The sequence below is a fragment of the Amblyomma maculatum genome, chromosome 6, assembly GCF_055883805.1.
Source record: "Amblyomma maculatum isolate TAMU_Amacu chromosome 6, ASM5588380v1, whole genome shotgun sequence".
Taxonomy (NCBI): domain Eukaryota; kingdom Metazoa; phylum Arthropoda; class Arachnida; order Ixodida; family Ixodidae; genus Amblyomma; species Amblyomma maculatum.
Genome location: NC_139349.1, coordinates 133,754,231 through 133,761,438, shown reverse-complemented (window position 1 = coordinate 133,761,438; position 7,208 = coordinate 133,754,231).

Genomic DNA, 7,208 nt, shown 5'->3' with positions numbered 1-7,208 from the left:
GCGATGCTGATGAAAACATTTATTGAACACAGATAATAGTGGCGGTCGGCGTTCCAAATTCAGAAGCCCGTTGGTAGCATTCTTGCCTTTTCCGCTGGCGAGAACTGAATTAAAGGGTCGGCAGTGGATTACAGTGGCTTGCTCTACGTTAAGTGGCTTGCCCTACTTAGCCTGTATATCTGTACGGTTCTTACATGACTATACAATATGATATAGGTCCAGCGCCTATCCTGAGTTGGTGCAAAGCTGGTCATATTCCTCTGGGTAGATAGCCAGAGAAAATAAATCAGAGTGCATTCTTCCCACTGCTATTTCTTCGTTGGCTCTCTGTCCGGAGGAAGTAGGTATTTTCTGCTGCTAAGCATGTAGTTCTGTAGGATCTCTGTATACAATGCACGGATAGCACGTTCGCATAACTCTGTTCTGCCTGTCCATGTGCCCGGGGTAATATAGCCCAACCTTCCTTCCCTTGAGTCGTGTGGTTCCTTCTTCCACTAGGACCACCTTTCCTGATATGTCGTTCATAGATCAGCTTCACGTCGTCACATCCGTCGACTACAGCTTCGCACGGTACAAAGATGCGGGTAGCACGAACACATTCCCTGCTTCAGGTATCACAGGACACTATTGGCAGTTCTTGGCGGCGTCACGAAAGACAACCATAAAGAAACCATTATATAAGACATGCTTGCTGATGAAGCTCGGAGTGCATGCTTTGTAAAAAAATAAAATCGCGGAGCATCACGCAAGCATTGCTTAATTTATATTAATAAAACACTTTGCATTACTTATATTACGTGGTAAGAGCGGAATTGTCAGAGCTTTTACACGCGAAGCTCTTGTTCCGTTCCAGTTCAATTCACCAAACCAGGCATAATGACGACAATCAATGAACTACACCGACGACTTTACGTGCTTTCGTCCTGGAAGCCAGCTAAATAGAAACACTACAGCGTTTGAATAAATTTTGAACATCGAAATCTCACAGTTTGCCCCGCCTTTTGGCGGAATGTGAAACAGTGCGCTGAGTAAATGAAATCTTTTCTAAGATTAACATGTTACTCATGCGTGCAATGAATGCACTTTAAGTTAGTTACATAAACATATAGACGACGTCTGCGAGTCTATTCCAATCAGGGACACTGCACTCAGACAGAGCCTGGCATCGTGTTTCCGCGCCCCACTACAATTTGCTCTGCCTGTAGCTTGACTACGAAATGTTTTTTGTTTTTTTTTCTGCCATCACCGTAACATTCTTTTTTGTTACTCTTAAAGTTGATATATTTTCGGTTAGCTCTGTTAAATGGACACGCGACTTGGTTCGATAGTGCGCACGTGAGCACGATGTTTTATCATGCTCTCTCATTTTATTTCTTGTTCTATGGTGGGCAGAATTTGGAGCATCAAAAGGCTTGATGACGCCGGCACTGCATGCCATAACGTTCTTCATATATTCTACATGCTATAGAGTTTGCCGTTCAGTGGCTTGCGCTCATATGTTCCGTCTAGCTGTTACAGAAAGCGAAGAAGCAATTGAGGTTCGTGCTTCAGAACAAGTATGAACCTATATATTTAAATTTATTCCCGCAGGAACATCATAACATAGCGTTTTGACCTCCCCTCCCTAATATTACATGCAGCTAAAATAATTCTTTTTAATTGCCCGCCCACGCAAAATTACTAAAGTGCGAATGAGAGAAAAAAAAATAACAAATTGTAATAAGTGAACGGGTGCGTCAACTGAAGGACATCAGGCTGACTGATCTGCACAATATAGAAAAACGTTGCGGGCAAGATTTAAGACCTTTACAATTTCTATTTCACCAAGGCTCACTCCGCATTTTTTTCCCGGCTAAAAACTGACGATCGTGGTCAACTTTGAGCATAACAACAGCCGACATGTAGCAAGTCGCGCAATATAAATATTTGGTTGGCGTGACGTCTTATTTCACTGGTAGTAGGCGGCAATATCAGGTTTCCCCCACTCTCCTAAAATAGGGGTCTTTATTACACAGTAATGTGACAAACGTGCGCGCCAAAACGCACTGGCAATGTTTCTGAGAGGCTGCAGCATAGTGCCCGGAGTAATATCTCAGCATGTTGTACATTCTGCTGTAAAATAATGTTGTTGTTGTTGTTGTGGCTGTAGGAAGAAGGAAAATAAAATGCACGGGCCTGCTACTGGCTCTGTAGTTGAGCCACCTCCGCTGCCTTGTGCAGGCAGAAGAGAAAATAGAAAAGAAAGAAAAGGAAGAGGGAGAGAAAGACGCGCGCCGCAACCACAGCCGTCGTCCACCACCGAAGCGGTGGCGGGTGCAATGACGGCCTACAACAGATAAAAATTCGGTGGCAGGCTAGCCCCCGCCGCAAGCGGCGGTGACCTACCTGCCCCAGCCATATCAGGGGAGCCCCCATAAAAAAAAAAAAAAAAAAATGTACCTGGATTGGTGGAAATGCCCTGCTTTAAAACGTGTATTGATACCCGGTTACCTTTTTTCTTATTTCGCTGTAGGTATGCTGCAGGGGGTGCGGGAGGGGCTAGACCGAGCTGAGAATAAAATAAATGAAAGTACCTGCTATCAGAAGCTAAGCAAGTGCCTCAGGAATGAACGTTTACCGAGCTTTGCTGTAGCAGCTGTGTAGACACCACAAAACTGGTTCCGCCCAGTCGCAAACGATTTCGCTTCTTCACAGAAAGAGACACTCAGTGATGCATTCAGCCACGCAAAGCGCGAGCCTTTTGTTTGGGCTTTTCCCCCATTAAGATACACGAGGAAACCAAATATGCCGTGGCTTTATAAGGCTATGTTGGCAGTGAACTGGAAGAACGCATGTCACTTATAGCCGTCACGCATGCCGCACTTACTTTGGGCGTTGAGTGCGTGATTGTTTCCCAAGGGACCGCAAGTGGCATCGAGAATGCTATCTTTTTTTCGCGGAAGTCGCAACTGCCCAAAACAAAAAAATCGCAGATCATCGCAGCCAGTGAAAACGCGGCGTTCGCCGAGAAATATAGAGGAGAGCGCCACAGTCTGCATACAGGCAAGTCTCTTAAATAGCCCTTAATCTAGAGTTGAAATGTCTAGAAGAGGAGACTTAGTATTTAAAACTGTTAGAATGGAGCCGAATACGCGGATTTCGCTGCTGAATTATGGCAGCACCGCGATGCTCTCCTTCGGCAAGAGTCTTAGCTAAGACAAATTATTCATGAGCCCTCCATTAATTACAGCGCTGCTTTGCGTCTGCTTTAATTTACACCCTCGCACCCCTGGCGGCGAGTTTAGAAGAACTAAGAAAGAGTTCAAGAAGCACAGGAAAAAAAAAAAAATCTTCTGGCAGTTAGCAAAGCAGCAATGCAAATTTCACCGACAACTGGATGTGGAGTGCCAGTGCAATTCTGAGCGCTTAGTGGTACACTGTAAAAAATGTGAGTGAAATTACAGGTATTTCTAAAGAAAATTTCTGACCTTGTACATAGAATATCTGTTTCACTCCATTGACGGAAATACATTAACAAAAATAACAGTAATTATCTGTTTTCCAGCCGAAACTTTGATTGGAAGGCAAACAATTATATATATATATATATATATATATATATATATATATATATATATATATATATATATATATATATATATATATATTGTTTGTATTTTCTTCTACTTTGTGTTTAATTATCTTTCCCCTAAACAGATTGCATTACTAATTTCTGTGATTATCCAAGTAAACATCAAAAAAGAAATGACATAAAGTACCATCCCCAACGCTTTCCTTGGCCTCGCCGACTGTTGGCTTCTTTCCTTCATGTATTATAACGAGCACCCTCATTTCCCCTTAATTGATCTGCTTGTAGCTTACGGGGGTCTCGGTTCTGGCAGTCTTGAAGCCATAGGTAGCGTAAGAAAGTTCTAGCACAGCTTTCGCCCTCGCTCTTGATCACGTTCTATGTGACGCTGGCGGTAACAAAGGACGTTCCACGTCCGCCGCTATGGTTGAGGGTGGCGCTGGTGAACACTCTCAAGGTTCGTATACAGACAACTTAAATACCCAAGCAAGTAGCAGGGGGGACAGCGGCCGATGTAGCTCAGTTGGAAGAGCACCGGACGCGATATTCGGAGGTCGTGGTTTCCGTTCCCACCATCGGCACGTTGTTTTTTCTTCTACTTTGTGTTTAATTATCTTTCCCCTAAACAGATTACATTACTAATTTCTGTGATTATCCAAGTAAACATCAAAAAAGAAATGACATAAAGTACCATCCCCAACGCTTTCCTTGGCCTCGCCGACTGTTGGCTTCTTTCCTTCATGTATTATAACGAGCACCCTCATTTCCCCTTAATTGATCTGCTTAATCTGCTTATATATATATATATATATATATATATATATATATATATATATATATATATATATATATATATATATATATATATATATATATATATATATATATGTCGTCTGTTCCATTTTCTACCGCAAACTGATTTTTACTTGAATAGTAGGTAAATGCTTAACAGGAAGCGAACTAGTATTACAATCCCGAATGCGCTGCCCGACGATCGGCTGCGCAACAATTTCGATTCGAAAGAAGATAACTAGCGGCGCCACATTGAAGTCCGTTGTTGGTTGGCTCAAGCTGCCACAGTGATATCTGTTATGCATTTTTCCACTTGCCGCCTTTCGGTGGCTAGACGACGGCCTTTGCGCGGTCAGCTTTATGGGTGCTATCTAGTATTGCCGGCGCTGAGAGATATTGATGAGGTGGAGTTAGCCTTAAATATAGTGTTGATTGAAGAAAATGGCACCTTACGCAATTTTATTGTTGTTACAGGAAAAAAAAAAACACGTGAAATGAAAGACGAGTAAAAAAAAATATAATGGCATCACTGACTTAACCCCGACAGAAAAAAAAAAATAAAATAACAGAAAACGCCACATAACAGAAAAGTTTTGTCAATTTACAAAAAATTTCTATCCATTCTAAACAGAAAGAACTGTAAAATTACAAAAAAATTAGAAACAGAAAACATAGCAGAACAGAATATTTCTGTATTTTTCAACAAAAAATGTTTTACAGTGTATGTTGCATTTTATGCCGCTTCATTCGTAATATGCATAGCGGGTAAGCTCTAATGAATTGCTTGGAATCGCGGGCGACGTTATTAGTTTACATCGATTCGTGATTGCCATTCTAACGAGTATGTATGACGCATTGCCATGGCACCATATATAGTAATATCAACTCTTGAGGACAAATTAGACAAGACCCCTTGTCGAATTGCATTGGCTTGCGAACTGAGGCTTCTCCTTTGTCGAGTTCTTTGATATTGTGAATTAGGCCTCTAAACTCGGAAACTCTTCGTAAGCAAGGCTTCTGAAACGTTTGACTAACATTTTACAAATGACGACAAGAGACACGTAAGCGGGCTTGCTTATCGCAGTGGCAGTTTGTTAACCGCTCTGAGTACAGGTCTGCCAGCCGAGCCGAAACCAACCAGCCATTTGTCATGTGCATTTCTTCCCAAGACCGCCTGTTATTGTTATGTCTGACGATACATGCTCCTGCCCTTCTCGTCTTCTATCTTCTTTCTGCACACTCAGCGTCAGCCAAATGTGTCACGTGATGACTGAAAGCGGCGCAGCCTCCGGTCATGAACTAGAATAGCTGGCATCGAAATGGTAGAAGCACTAACTACTTTGCTCATGAAAACGGTGCTATAATATTACTGAGGTCTGTAATTCTTCACTGCAGGCAGGTCTCCAGCCAGCTAATACTTCCTATTCAACGCAGATGAGGCCGTCTGGTCAATATGTCTTTTCTTTGTTGCCTTTCATCAATGGAAAATATACCCTCTTTCCGCCTAGAGTTCTGGCGCTTCCTCAGCCTTCCTTGTCAAGATCCCTTCAAAGAATTCGTAACTTACAAGTAACAACAAAAACTAATCTTCCTCAGCGTATCGTAGCGTACATCTATTCTTTGTAAAAATGAATGTAACCCGTCTTTAAAAAGCACCATGTGCTTGATACGGCTCTGGAGCCATGTGCATGCACTCTCGTCTTGCCTCAAAACGGATTGCACATACACCTCAAAACGGATTGCACATACACGCAGGGGATACTGACCAGGGTTTGGTGCAAACACAAGGAATGACTTTTTCGCCCTGAATTTTAAACTGTATCTCGTGCATGAACTATGAATTGGGAATCAGCTGGAAAATAAAAAGAAATTGAGGTGATAAGGATATTAAAGCTGCGGCATCCTATAGTATAGAAAAAGTCGTCGTTATTGAACTCCCTTTTTACGCGATAGCATATGCTACATACGCTATTGTGTAAAAAGGGAGTTTAATAACGACGACTTTTCGAGTTTGATGCTAGGTTTCGACAGGGCTTTGAACCGGCGGCATATCTAAGTACCCCCAATTGTACGTCGCTTATTGTAAGAGGTGCCCACAGAGAAGTCAGACAGATATTGCGCATTTCTTTCCCCAAAAGTCCAAAGCAACTAAAGACGTTTAACAATGACAGTGCTAAAAGGCGCTATTGCGTCTACTCTTAAGGCAAAACTTGAGCGTTCTCTTATCTTCTATTTTGTGACACCCACTGAAGCATTCTGCTAATAGACATTTTTTGTTTTGCGCATGCATGTAGTGCTCTTACGTGGGACAAGTGCTCACGCGCATAACGTGAAGGGTCCGCGTGGGTCTCAAGGACGTTCGTGAGATTTGTATTTCCACGCTGAGGTATTCGTGTTACTGGCGTATACGTAAGTAACAGCATTGCGGCGCCCTGCCCTCCCGCTTCACATCGATAACAGCTTCGTGTCTAATTTCTCAACGCGACATCGTGTTCAGCATTGCTGTATTCCCCTTCAACTCGCCCAATCTTACCCTCGCATAAAGTTTCAAGTAACAAAGAGGTTTAGCTTTTTAGATAGAGGGGCGATTATGCAGCGTAGCCTGACTAAGAAGCATTTGTCTTCATCATAGCAATGATCTCGCCATAGTATAGTGCCTGTATAGCAGTGTCTGCATCGCTCTTTAACAAAGGTTGGGCAGGAAAGGGTAGGCGACGGGCTTTTTTTTGTCCCTGCACTAGGGAGAGTGAGCTACCTCATTCAACTCACCCTTCAGCCCCCTCCACACCTTGTAAAAACAATACAGGCCACGACACGGTGACAAACGAGTGTATCCTTCGCCTTCTTT